The 14952-nt window shown below is 37.8% G+C and overlaps 1 protein-coding gene across 1 annotated transcript in view; it reads left to right on the top strand.

Annotated features, from left to right (window-relative positions):
• The first annotated feature begins 8399 nt into the window (after positions 1-8399).
• Positions 8400-14952, top strand: part of TMEM272 (transmembrane protein 272) — a 44954-nt gene continuing 38401 nt past the window's right edge. The window contains exon 1 of the mRNA XM_031961964.1: positions 8400-9240. The gene's annotated coding sequence lies outside the window, so the exon portion shown is untranslated. The remainder of the gene's footprint in view (positions 9241-14952) is intronic.

Here is a 14952-nt window from a genome sequence, read left to right as displayed (position 1 = left end):
ATAGTCTTTCCCATTTTTGTCTATTTTATCAGGTTAAATAAGCTATCTGTGAACAGAACACACTAACAAGGATATTATATATCTAAAAGAGAAGGAATATGAAGAACAAATTAGACAAAACCAAACTAAATCTCTTATCTTTGGGTATAATTGAAGAGAAAAGATTTACCATAAAATCACAGAGTTGAAAGGAATCTCTAATCCAATAAATCAAAATGAATCAGTAGGATTCTTAAGTAACCCAACACATAATAACAATTGCTAATTGAATTAATTTCAATTTCAGACACAATTCCTATTTTTAAATTCTTGCTATTCCAAGTTGCTTGCTATATACACATTTAAGATGAAGACAAATTTGTTTCCATGGTATATTAAATAATGGTTGATATTCAGTCTGGTACCCTTTTAGAAAACTATCACAAATGAGTAAAGTGCTAGAAAATCTAGGAAAAAAAAAAAAAAGAAATATACCCTTTGTCAAACAAATTGATCCATCTCTCAACACTGGGCATTTTGTCTTTCTGTCTCCTAAACTTGAAGTGCTCTCCCTCTTCTGCTCTAAACACTGACTTTCTTGGCTTCTTTAAAGATCCACTATAATTCCATTTTTTCAACCACTGACTTCCTTGGCTTCTTTAAAATTCCATTTTTTGACAGGAAGCCTTCTCTCAGCCCCCTTAATTACAGAGCTCTCCCCCTTTTTAATCATTTCCTATTTATACTGTTTATAGCTTTGCTTTGCATTTATTTGTTTGCATGTTGCCTTCCCCATTAGATTATAAACTCCTTGAGGGCAGGAACTGTTTTTTCCTCTTTATGTATCTTCAGTGCTTAGCAGTGCCTGGTGCATAGTAGGCACTTTTAATACGTTTATCGACTAATTAAAGGCTGCCTCTTTTAGATGTGGAGAGTTTTACTAATAAAAAGGAATAGATGCAAGACAGTTGTGAGAAAAAAACACTGAAAAGGGAAAATTATTAAGAGTATAAGTAACTCACCCTATAACAAGGTAATATTCACTAATGTATAATAAAGTAGGGCCTTTGTGAAGTAAGTATGGGCTGCAGCCAGCTCTAACCAACTTGCAAGAACTGATTGTTAAATTTTCAGTATGAATATTTGCATCTTGAAAATGCTACAAATTAGCGCTTAATATATTGTTTAGTTGATTATCTAAACTACAGCTTCTTAAACTGAAGTTTGCGACTTCATATGGGATCTTATAAGTAATGTGAGGATCAAGAAATGATGATTTATTATCAATAAATGTTTGATTTATATACCTACTTTATATACCTATTTACCTGATTCATGTAAAAATTTCCCTGGTGAAAAGGGATTGCAAGTGGAAAAAGTTTAAAAAGTCCTGGGGGAGCTTAAGAAAGTGATGGAGAAAATATTAATGATGCTGATAAACTTAAATGTGTGTTGTATACAATCCCTCCCAGTCAGTTGTTAAACATTTACCAGTATGTTGCTAGATAAAAATCATTGCGAACTCCCCAGGTTTCTAGCAGAGTGATCATTTGTGATATATCATCAGAGCATTACATTTGGCAGACAGTTCCACAATCTCACCCTTGAGTTCCTTCAGAACAATTGAACAGATGCTGGTAACATATCTTACATCTAGTCTGACAATAAATTTAAGAACACAGTGTATGTTTCTGTTTGAGCTCATGCCTCCTACCCATTCATTCATTTCAAGGGAGGGGAAATGTTTCTAATTGGCAACTTTCCTTGGAAAAGACTAAGGCAAAGACCCCATTTCACCTGACTACAGTCTCCTCTGGGGATGGTTCTATTAACAGACTACCAGCTGGAGACCTCCCTATGATATAATTGAAGAGTTTTTGACTGGCTTTTGCAAGGACTTAATGCTTATGCTTTGGGCTTATTCAGGTTCTAGTTTGTACCTGACACACTTTCTCTTCTTTCTTGATCTGGCAGTTTTCCCATTAAAAACAAAACAAAAATAAGACCAATAAGCTTCCCCCCCCCCCCCCCCGCCAAGTTAACCTTCTTTGACTTCATCCATTAGCCAAAACATGGAAAGGATTTCCCCCCCAATCTCCCTAGTGGTATTGAACCATGTCACAGTTTTGCCCTGAGACCCTAATGGGAGATAGATGTTTTAGTTCTACTGTCAATTATTTAACCTCTTTTCTTATCCTACCATTGTAACTTTACCATGATCAGAACACTTTGGTTTTCCATTCACTCTGAGATAAAAAATACATTGTATTTGATCATTGATAGAGACAGTGATAGAGATGATATAGGTGCTTTGCTCACCTGGCTTTTCTGTCCTGGCATTGCCAGTCAGTAGCAAATCTAGTGAGCTTCCCATAATTGTGTGTTCTAGGACAGTGGTATCAAATTCAAATAAAAACATAACCTTGCCCATTATATTGGCTTAGAAAGCCACAAACTAATATCATCTATATTGTATTATGGGGCAACGAGGTGGCACACTGTTTGGAATGCTAGCCCTGTAGTCAAAAGAACCTATGTTCAAATCCAACCTTAGATATTTACTAGCTATATGACCTTGGAGAAGTCACTTAATCCTGTTTGCCTCAGTTTCCTAATTTGTAAAATGAGTTAGAGAGGAAAATGGCAAACCACTCTGTTATCTTTGCTAAGAAAACCTCAAATGGGGTCACAAAGAGTTGATCACAACTGAATAACAACAATGTTGTAGTGTGTCTTTATTTCATTAAACATTTCCCAATTACATCTTAATCTGTTTCCAGAGAAGGGGAACAAGTTTGACATCTCTGTTCTAAGATAGTAGGGGATTCTGGGAAGCCAAGACATAAGAAAGGACACTAGATAAAATAAGATGAGGCAGTTAGGTGGCAAAGGGAATAGAGCAATGGAACTAGAGTCAGGAAAACCTGAATTCAAATCCAGCCTCAGATACTTACCCAGCTGTGTAATTTGGGGAACTCATTTAACCTATTTGTCTCAGTTTCCTGATCTATAAAATAATGATAAAGTAGCACCTACCTCCTGGGATCATTGTGAAGATAAAATGAAATAATATTAGTAAAATACTTTTCAACATTACAGTGCTCTATTAATTGTCATCATTATCATCCTCATCATTGGTTACCTTGGATCTGAGGAGGAAGGAAGGAAAATTAGAAAAAAGTTGACAATTGACTTCAGTCACAGTTTTATTGAATGCAGGTTCTATTACAAATAATTACAATGATAATAATAGTAGCTAACATTTATATAACACATTAACTTTGCAAAGAACTCTACATATATTATTTCATTTAATTAATCATCCTATGAAATGGATACTATTATTATCCCCATTTTACTGATGAGGAAACTGAGAGTGACAGATGTTAAATGACTTGCCCAGGATCATAAAAGCTAGTAAATGTACATATGACCTTTATCACTACAGGGAAGAGTAGACTAGTCTACTGAAGGTTTTCCATGAGTACAGTGCTCTGTAGACAGGGTGTGGAAGGAAAGCAGATAGATCGTTGATAATAATGAAAATAATTCAAGAGAATTTATCCAAAGTTTAATCTCCATGCTTTGCCTCTATAAGATATTCTGTCAATCTGTGTCTAGAATTTTTAAACCTCATTATCTCTTGCTCAATTCATTTTTCAGCTTCCTCAGTCTCATTTAACATTTCTTAGCTTAGCCTCATTATCCTGAGCAGACAGTCTACAGTATATCCTTATTATGACACATTCATTATATAAGCTGAAATTCCAATCAGGCATACATACAACTAGCTCTTGACAAGGTGCCAGAGGTCTATTAGAATACAAGAACGTTGGCTCCTAAATCTCAAGAAACCAGAAGTTCCTTAGAGGTCATCTGGCTCATCCCCCTCATACTTTACAACCTGGATCACTGAACAAACCAGAGGGTCTTCAAAAGCACAAAAGTCACACTACTTTCTTTTTATAACCAATAGTTTCATTTTATTTTTTGTTAAAATGTTCCCAAACATAGTCCATGTCTATTTATTTTGTCTCTCACATGCAAGGCTATCCTCTGCCTTGTTCTACCATTCTTCTCTGTCTCATGATTTCTATCTTTCTTGAGAATTTAAAAGATTCATAATCACTAAAGTCCTTTCCAACTTTAGGAATCAGTAAGTTTACACATCTGTGAATGGGAAAGCCAGGTTTAACCATTTTGTATTTGATTGGTTGAGAAACACTTTTAAATTTAATGTGCATTACAAATACTTCTTAAGTCTAGATGATCAGCAAAATGATAAATCAAGACTGTCTGATTTCTAAGGTGTAAATGCTCAGATGAAAATTTAACAATCAGCTCTCCCAAGCTGGTCTACCCAAGCTAGCTCTACCCAAGTTATAATAATAATTAGGCCTTGATCATTTATTACCTATGTCACTTTGAGCAAATTTCTTAACCCTTGAATCCTCATTGAAGAAAATGACAGCTGGATAAAATAATCTATCTCTAAGGCCCCTTAATTGTGGTAGCCAATTTAAATGATTCTCAGGAATATAGACAGTCTCAGACTGCATGGATTAAACTTTCAGATTTCTTGAGATTTTGCAAATGAATCTGAGCCAACTGAGTCTTGCAAAAAGTATGTAAGATGTGTATCCTCCCTGCTTTATCACCATTCCTGGGCCATCCCAACTTGGGATATTCCCATTTGGGCCAGCTTTGCCTAAATGAAGCTTGCAGATGGCTATTCCCCACCCCCCCCAAGCAGTTATCTGGTTCTTGGTATTTGTTCTCAGTATCTTCATGTTGTTAAAAAAAAAAAAAAAAACTATTGAGGATCTGTTCAAAGAGTTTTTGTTCATATGGGTTATATTTATAGCTATTTACTATATTAGAAATAAAAAATAATTTTGAATTTGTAGACCCTCTGAAAGGGTTTCAGAGACCCCAACAATTCTTTGGACTACACTTTGAGGACCACTGGCCTAAAATGTCAGGGGGATATAAGATTTTAGCAGGCAAAGGAAACCAAAGCCTTTGACTGAATGAATGAATTGATCTCTGGGGTAAGCAAAGGGAAGCACAGGGATAGGCAGAATTCCTGTGAAGTTAGAGGCTGTGCTCACAGATATGGAACTGTCATTCTAATAATCCATCTCCCCGTCTCTGCATCCTCCTTCCCCACCCCAATCTGGTCTAACTGGCTGGCACCACCCTTCTAATTCACAATTTTATGATTCTTAATGATAAGGTCTAGATTTAGGGAACCAAAATGATATTAGGGTTTCTGGTGGTCAGGGAGTTAAATGATAAGATCTAGTGGCAGGTTTGGGGTTCAGGGAACCAAATGGAGAGGTTTGGCTACCCTGCACCTCCTTGGGATTCAGTGCAAGGACAGGGAATTGTGGGGACTCCTTTCTCATAGTGCAGAGATTCTCTGTAAAGGAATTTACAGACACAAAAACCTAGACTGATAAAAGCAGTTTAATTATAGGGATTGGGAAGTAAGATTAGAAATCCTGACAGAGAGCCATGAAGTTTCATAAGGGAAATAAGTGAGGCCAAAGAGAGGGTGACACTGGAAAAGAATATTCCAGTGGCAAAGGCTCCTTGGCATGGCATGGCATAGCCTAACATGGCATAGCATGGCATGTTTGGAACCTCTGCAAAGAGAGGGTTTTAGATTGGCTGTTTTATAATAGGAGTTTTAGCTACAAGCTGAAGGGAACTCATGGATGGAGTCCCAAATTGGCTCAACACTGGGTTTCAGCTTGAGCTGGAATTCAATGAGTTTCTTCAATTCTATAGGATTGGAATTCCTTTGCTAGATAACACAATGAAACTGTTTTGTTTGCATTCCCTCTGGCAGGGTCCCTCACTGAGGCAGAGTTGAAGGAGATTTTCTCCTTCAAGGATTTTTAGAGTTTCAGAGTCCCTTCTTCACTAACCTTACTTGTTTATTTTTAATAACATTTCAAGGTGTTTTTAGGATGTTAAAAATTCCCATTACAAAATGAGTTTAAATTCACTTAAATATTTTAAAGTATATATGTTTTTCAGAACTTCTTGAGATGTGTTTATGTGTGGGACAATGAGATGGGCAGGATATTGAAAAAGCATATAAGCAATGAATGTGAAGTATTTGGAATTATTCAATCAATTAATTAACCAATATTCACTGGGCTCCTACAATGCAGTCAGCATATTGGTAAAAGATAAGGCTAATTTAGGAACCTATTCTATAGTTCTTGATGTCTTTTTTGAAAGTTAACAAGCATTTATGAAGCATCTACTATGTGCTAGCACCGTACTAAGCAATGGGACTACAAAGAAAGGCAAAAGAATCTCCCCTCCTTCCAAGGAGCTTACAGTCTAATAAACTAAACAACATGAGAACAACTATGTAGAAACAAAATAATCTCAGAAGGAAGATAATACAATTATCTTTTCCAATCCAATTCCTTCCAATGGCTAGCAGATGACAGAAAAAGTTGGAACTCAGAAATGCATGAAATATGTGTATAATATTGTATAATATCAACAGATGTTTAATACTATAATAATTTAAACTTTTTCTCTGGTATGAAGGGAGGACCAAAAAAAATTTACGAAGATTTTCCAGACAAAGGGGTAGGGGGTACTGCAGCCCTAATTCCCTTGATGTGGAAGGGATAACTATAGTACTAAGGTGGTGGGTTAAGGTTTTTTGCAGAAGGTAGGACTTTAGCAGTCTTGAAGGAAGTCAAGAAAGCCAGGAGGTAGAGATGAAGAGGGAGAAAGTTCCCAGCATGTGAGACAGCCAGTGAAAATGTTGGGAACAGGGAGATGAACATCTTGTTCAAGGAACAGAAAGTAGGTCAGTGTCAGTGTGACAGAGAATATGATAGAGCACCAGCCCTGAAGTCAGGAAGACCTGAGTTCAAATACAGCCTCAGACACTTAAAACTTCCTAGCTGTGTGCCCTTGGGCAAGTCACTTAACCCCAGTTGCTTCAGGAAAAAAAAAAAAAAAAGCCAGAGAATATGGAAATGAGAGAGAGGTAAGAAGACAGGAAAAGGATGTGTAGAAAGGGTAAGAAAGGCTTTCCAAGCCAAATGAAGGATTTTACTATTTGATTCTGGAAGCAAGAGAGAACCACTGGAGATAATTAAGTATGGCTCCAGCAAATTTCTGCCCAAGTTATAATAGTAATTAGTACTTGACTACTTATTACCCATGTCACTTTGAGCAAGCCACTTAGCCCATGGGGCCTCATTGAAGCAGTAATTTAGAATTTAAAAGGCCAAGGTCTCCTATTATATCCAAGGCCATCTCCAGTTCTCCTGATCTATATCTGGCCACTGGACCTATATAGGAGGAGAGAGGGGAGAAGTGAGACAGTTCCTCCCTCACTTAAATTCATTCTCCGCCCCCCCCCCCAAAGACATGAAGATAGTGGAGAGCAGACAGGATAAGTTAGTTACTGAACATTTATTGTTTTCTATGTGGGGAAGTAAAAAGAGTACCTGCCCTGGAGTTAGAAGGATCTGAGTTCAGATCTTGCTGCTGATACTAACTGGATGAACCTGGGTAAGATTTAATCCTGTTTGTCTCAGTTTTCTCATCTGTAGAATGAGTAAATTACCCCTCCCTGAGTAGTGCCCCATATTCTACAATGATCATTTTTCCCTATCAAAATCCCACCTCCCCAGGACTCTTCTTCCACTGAACTTTCCCAGAGGAAGGAGATCTAGTCTGCTACTTTATACTAATGTGTGAATGACCCATATCAGTTTATCTAGAAAGACTTCCTTTTAAAAAGGAAGCCTAATTCTGTAACTCAAATGAACTAATCTTTAGGGTATTAGATTCTATGTAACAGCCTGGTAAGAAAATGTCAGTGATTGGAAGCTTTTCCTTAGATGCCTCAAATTATAACACTCTATTGTTATAGTAATATTCTTAGAAACATTATTCAATTAAAGTCAGCAAGCATTTATTAAGTACTTAGTCACTTGGGATACAAGAACAAAAATTAAGCATCCCCTTGTCTTTATGTAAAATATTTGTTTTTTGTCCTTCCTTCTCCAAAAGGACCATGGTATGAGGGAGGTGCCATGACATGCAAGTGAACTGGATTTAAGGGAGGGAGAGCTGTGCAAAATCATCTGCCTCACTTTCCCCTCCAGAGCCATAGGGGTTTAGTGGCCAGATATAGATCAGGATGACTGGAGTTGGCCCTGGATGAAATGGGAGACCTTGGGCTTTTTTAAACTAAGGTCTTCAACAGGTCTCAGTTAAACTGGGGCTGCACCCATTCAGTCATTCAGGATAGATAGAAATTGAGGTAAAGAATCTACTTGCACCTCGTTAGAAAAAAAAAAGAAATCCAAAAAAGAAAGAAAGAAATCTGGGAGGGGAAGACACCCAAGGTTTCTGGCCAAAGCAGAAATGATTGCTATTTACATTCAGTCTGAATCAAACAGGACCCAAACTATGACCAAATGGGGTGTGTCCTGGGACCTGTAAGTGGCTGATCAATGAGAATCCGAGTGGTTTTGGTTTAAGGCCTGATCCTTAAGAAAGAAAGCTAGTCCGTTAACCCCAAGATATCTTGGGAGGGTTCAGCATGTATTCAGGATGGAACGGTATCAGGGAATGTTTTAGTGCTCATTTTACAGATGTGGAAACTGAGGCTTAGAAAGAAGGGACTTGCTTCAGCATATATGAGTGGTAAGCATCAGAATCTGGAGATGAAACCTGGTCCTTGGGCTCCAAAGACATCACCACCATGACTGAAGATGAGATGAAAGGATCTAACCCCAAACTTCTGACGGTCCTGTTTCCAAGGTGTTAATTTTCCAGGACAATTCCCAACCTTCTCTGCTGCCCCCTCCTGGCCCTGTGGAACACTGCTGGGGGTATTAAAGCTTGGCAGGAGGGGAGGGGGGTTGTACCTCCGCCCGAAAAGTGGGAGTAGGAAATGCGGATTATCAGCTCTCCTCCGGACTAGACCCAGCGGGCTGGCTGTCCGTCAGCGGAGTAAAGAACCGAACAGGGAAAGAAAGTGCTCAGGACAGGGAAGCTGAAGGAAAAGGAGCCCACAGACAGCAGCAGCAGCAGCAGCAGCAGCAGCAGCAGCAGCAGCAGCAGCAGCAGCAGCAGGTAGAGCCCTTGGCTGCAGAGGCTTGCCAGGAACGCCTTAGAGAACCTGACTTGGGCCACCTTCTCTGCTTGAAGGCAGTATTATTCTCCCAGCCCGCGCCTCTCCGTCGAACTCTTCCATTGGCTCCAAAGGTAAGTAAGGACGTGCTTTCAGGTCAGAGCAAGTGGCTGGAAGATGATTTCTCAGAAACCTTCAGAGGAGGGATGATAATGTGCTGCTTTAATTCTATTCGAGGGGGGAAAATGACTGTGTTGTCAAAGTGTTTTTCATAGACCCGGGAGGGAAAGGAAAATCTTAACCTCTATTCGGTCTGAGCAAAATAGTTTTCTTGCTGAGAAAATGGTATCAGTCCATAGACACAGTGAAGCGCAGGGTCAAAGGAGATCGTGTTGGGCTGTCAGAATCTGCTGATATCAAAGGTGGTGAATTGGAACTGGAAGAAATCATCCAAGCGTCTCCCCTGTTGAAAAGCCGTACAGGCAGTTTGGACTTGGTAATTTAAAAAGTACCTGAGCCCGCACAAAGAAAGTATATTTGTTAGAAATGAGACAATAGAGAGAAGATGAGGGAAAATGCATCTTTAGGGATCTGGAGGCTCGGGATTAGAGAGGACAGAGAATGAAAAATAAACATAGAACTTCTGGGGACAGTTAGGGTGTATTTGGGTGAGTGGCGGAAGGCAGTAAGGACACGTGTGTGACAGGTAATGTTCAAGGCTGTCTAATGATACTCTGTGATCACTATAAATCCAAACACCGTCTGCTTTCTCTCTCCTTTCCGTGTGAACTGTTTAATTTTCCAAGTCAATCATATATTATAAACCTGTGAAAGAGAAGACATAGGTGGGGGTTTGAAAGTATTCAGTTTACCTTGAATATCGAATACGATTCAGGCGACTGCTGGCTTATAGTTAAATGTTAGTGGTAAAATATACAACATTTAAATATAGCTAAGTAAAGATTTGTGACCCCCCATCAATGGTCTTAGAGTATAGCAGATATCTTGCAAGATTAGTGAAACATTCAAGCCTGTGATATTATAGAAGCTTTGCATGGGTTTCAAATAAAAAGTGTTTTGACAAACTTATTTACTTGTTTTCTATCATTTTACAGTTTATAGAATAAGTCCCTTCATGTGTTTTGGTTAATCCAATATAGGTGGAAGGATTATGAGAGCTATTGCATCCCTTTTGAGAAGACATTAAATAGCATCAATCACAATAATAACTTGATGATTAGAGCTGTATTCACAAGTCCCTAAGCTATGGGGGAGACAGCAGCTCACACTGATAAGAGTGTGCTGGGATGTGGTGGCAGTGTTCCCTGGGCTGCTGCTACTCCATATTTCAGCTGTATAAAAGAAAGAAAATGTCTTATCATCAATCAACAACTATTTATTAAGCTTCTACTGTACAACAGGCAAATTGCTCTAAGTGTTGGGGATACAAAGAGCAAAATTAAATAATTTCTGCCCTCAGGGTGAAAGATCAGGGTTTAAATCTTACCTTAGGCCTAGCATACTATCTGTGTGACCTTGGATGTAAATCATTTAATATCTCAGTGCTCTCAGGCAACTAAGAATATAAATCACAGATGAGTCACTGATCTGTATGGGGAGAGGGAGGGAGTTTATAAAGCAGGAGTTCTCTTATAATATCACTAGTTTGTTCCTGCTTCATCCTCATAGACAAAAGGAAAAACCCTGATGGTTTCATTTTCTTGAAGCTTCAAAAGGTAAGAAGTTTGCCCATAGTTTCTCACCACCACCACCTTGTTGCTGTTTGGTCATTTTTAGTGGGGTCCAACTCTTAATGACCCCATTTGGAGTTTTCTTGGCAAAGATACTAGTTTGCCTTTTCCTTTTCAAGCTCATTTTACAGATGAGGAAACGAAGGCAAACAGTGTGAAGTGGCTTGCCAATGTTCATACAACTAGCTATCATATTACCATTCATTAAACACCATCAATATTTATTGCTGTATCTCTTGTATATCCCTAGTTATTTATATCACCCCCATTTAACTGTGACATCTTTCTTGATATCCCTAGCATTTAGCACAATTCCTACCACTTACTAAGTGTTGGCTGTGTTGACTGAGGAACTATGCATAGAGTACCTACAATGAGTAAGGAGGATGGAAGGAGTCACTTCCTAGACCCGGATGAGGTTCCTTTAGTAAATGTTGAGTTAGGTGGATTACCATTTCAAAAGCGCAACTGTTATTAATTAGTACGGCTAATATTAAGAAAGATGTTATTTGTTGTCTCTTTTTTACATTGCAGTTTTTAGCTAAGTGGCATTTAATGACTATTTTGAGCATTTGGAATGAAGCTCATGAAAGGGAAGGAACTACTTCTGATCATTTCATGTCACCTCTACCCTCCTTGCGCAATACCATTGCTGAGGTGAAACCAGAGACCTCAGAGATTTTAATTGTGCATTCCTTGGGAGAGACATGGGTGACTACTTTTAAGAAATTTGGGAAAAAGAAAAATCAACAATCCTTTCTTAAGTATCTGTTATGTGCCAGGTCCTATGCTAGCTGAGGAGGGGGGAGATATAAAGCAAGATAATTCCTGCCCTCAAGGAGCTTACTGGAATGATACAACATATACAAATCAGAAATACATACAGAAAAAATGCAAAATAATTGAGGGAGGCACTATTAACTGGAGAAATCAAGAAAAGGCCTCATGTTGGTCAGTGGTGGCACATGAGGTGAATTTTGAAAGGAATTAGGTATTCTTAAAAGCAAAGGGGAAGAAGGGAGCATTCCAGGCATGGATAAAGGAATATTAAGAAGTTTGATTGAAACATAAAATGTTTGATAAGGAGAAATGTCATCAGGCTGTAAATATAAGCTATAGCAAGACCAAACTAAACCAAAAACACTTTTGTGTGCAAATGAGACTTTCATGATGAGTTCTGACAATGCCCCACATTCCAGCTTCAACGATTGTAATAGATCTTTAAGATAATAAACACTTCTTGTGGTAGAAGTCAGCAGCTCTCCTCATATTTTGGTTCTTCTCAATTGCCTTGGATGTTAAAGAAAAATGAAGGAATTGAAAAAATATAAATTGTCTCCTTTTAAAAATAGAAATAATGCTATATCCTGAATTCATTCTTTTTTAAAATCTGTTATCAGCTAGATTCATCATCTGCCATTTTATTTTGTATTGTTTTATAAAATATTTTCCTCAACTGAAGCCCTCTTTTCTTTTTTTTAATCAGTTGTTATCAGCCAGATTCATCACCCACCATTTTATTTTGTATTGTTTTATAAAACATTTTCCTCCACTGAAGCCCTCTTTTGAATCTTTCTCACTGGCATTAGCATAAACCTGCAGGTTGGACCCACTTGGAAAAGCTTTGTGTATGCTTTTTTATGTCTGTTGCCCAAATACCAATCTGGCTAAATTGAATAGGCTCATCACCTGAAAGACTTGCCATCGGGTCATAGAATTCTACAACACAATAATTTATGAAGATAGTCTCCTAAGGCGCTTTATTCTTTATCAGTAAGAGAGTTGCCACCACTAGTGAAATCATGACTTTCTGAGGTACTAAAATAAGCATAAGATATTTGCTTGATTAACTCTGATAGTCTCAACTAAAATCATCAACTTATAAAATACAAGGTCCTCAAGAGCAGGAGCTATTTTCTTTTTATCTGAATATCCCAGCATCTAACATGGTACCCTGCTGGTAATCAGGTGTTTAATAAATGCTTGTCTATTGATTGAATGAATATTATTTCATACTGAAGTTGGAGATGGAGGTGGAATGGGTGGAGGGATTAGGCAAAATAAAATGTAAAGCAGAATTTTGTTCAGCATTCTTTTATGTAGGTGGCTGGGTGAAGAGTGCTCTGATGAGTGATAAATTAAGTTAAAACTTTTTGTTCTCTAGGGTTCCTTGTGTGTGTTTATAGCCAAATACACAAATATTGAGGTACAAACTAATTGTACTGTTAAGTTGGACATACACCTAATGCCATGAAGTCCTAGCACACCCTTTAATAACTTAGTTTAATAGAAGTGTTAGAAACAATATGAAAACAGTGCTTAAAAGCAAATTTAATTAAAGTTTCAGTAACACAGTAGCATCTTGAGAACCCAGCAGCATCCCTAGCACAAACTAAATGCTTAACAAATGACTTTTCATTCTCTAGTGACCTTGAACAATTTGTACAGTGCAATATTATCCCAGGGACAAAGACAAAACGATTACCACAGAGAAAAGACCTAAATGTTGCAGAGGTGGCAGAATAACTTTGTATCTGCTATGAAAACAACATTCCATTTATCCTTTAAAATCTGACTTGGATTGTTTGCCTCAGTTTCCTCATCTGTAAAATGATCTGGAGAAGGAAATGGCAAACCATTTTAGTATCTGCTAAGAAAACCCCAATTGGGTCACAAAGAGTAGGACGTGACTGAAACTAATGAACAATAACTACAACCCCAAAAAGATGCAATGAGCCCGGCATCCGGAATACCTGAGTTCAAATTCTTGGCTGTGTGACCTTGTGCAAGTCACTTAATCTGCCTCAAAATTTCCTAGTCCTTCCCTCCCAGGGTCAGTGGGAATCAAATGAAATGATGCTTGCGAAAGCACTGAGTACATACAGTGCCTGGCACACAGTGAGTGCTACAGAAATACTTATTCTCTTTCCTTTAATATTCTAGGTATATGGTAAATGCCTGTTAATTAATTAATCATTTATGTCTCTCTTTAGGACATGAGTTCAGTCCTTTTAAATTATGTCCAATTCTTGGTTTTCTTGGCAAAGATACTGGAGAACTTTGCCATTTCCTTCCCAGTATTTTTTACAGATGAGGAAATTGAGGCAATAGGATTAAATGATTTGTCCACACAGGGCATACAGGAAATGCATTTCTGAGGCTAGAGCTGAAATCAGGTTTACCTGACTCCAAATCCAGAACTCTCCCTATTGTGCCATTTAGCTGCCCCATTAAAACATAGATTCCAGCTAAAAGCTAGGGACACAGAGAAAGGCAAAAGTCTAGATCCTGCCCTTAAAGAACATGCATTCTAATGGAGGAGACATAAATATCATTGACCATGGCCACAGAAAAAGTTAAGAGAATTTCAAAGTTGAAAACTTTCATAAGGACTTTATGAAGATTTCCTGTACATAGATCTATGAATAAATGCTTCAGCTGGGGCTGTACTGCCTCCATGGTCCTAAACTGTTATGTTACATGTGTTATGGAAGAGCTATCTCTCCTCTGTGTTCACATGGCTTCCAAATATATTTTTATCACCTTGGTACAAACCTAGGTTTTATTATTGTGCTAAAAAAATGAGTTCAGACCCCAGAGAAAACATGAACAATTATGAGTATTCTGATAAAGATCTCTATAGGTAAAATTATGTCCGAGTGACAGAAAAAGAATTTGCATATTGTAATTTTGTTACATTCTTTTTAGGCCATAAAACTTAGAGAAGATAGATCCATAATTCCATGTCTTTGAATATCATAAAGGTTGGCAAACATAGTTAAACAGAGTTATGATCTCATAATTCTCCTACAAAAACAAACCACCAATAGGTAAATTGAGTTATGGATTAAACTACATTTAGAGGATTCACAATAAGCTGATTGAGGAGGAGGATTTCTATATTTCTAAGGAGTCAGGAACAGTTGAGATTCTTCTTCTTGGCTTCTTATGTCAAGAATGTTTAAGACTCTTAAGAAAATTTTTACATCCCTTGGAACAAGTTTTGGTCAGGTGAGATTAAGTGTTAACCAAAAGTTGCAAGAAGAATAAAGGGAAATTTAAAATTCCCATAATATATGGAACTTCCAAGATAGC

This window comes from Sarcophilus harrisii, chromosome 3 (genome assembly GCF_902635505.1).
Source record: "Sarcophilus harrisii chromosome 3, mSarHar1.11, whole genome shotgun sequence".
NCBI classification, from domain to species: Eukaryota; Metazoa; Chordata; class Mammalia; order Dasyuromorphia; family Dasyuridae; genus Sarcophilus; species Sarcophilus harrisii.
Note: the sequence above shows the minus strand (reverse complement) of the source record. Positions and strands in the feature narration are given on the sequence as shown.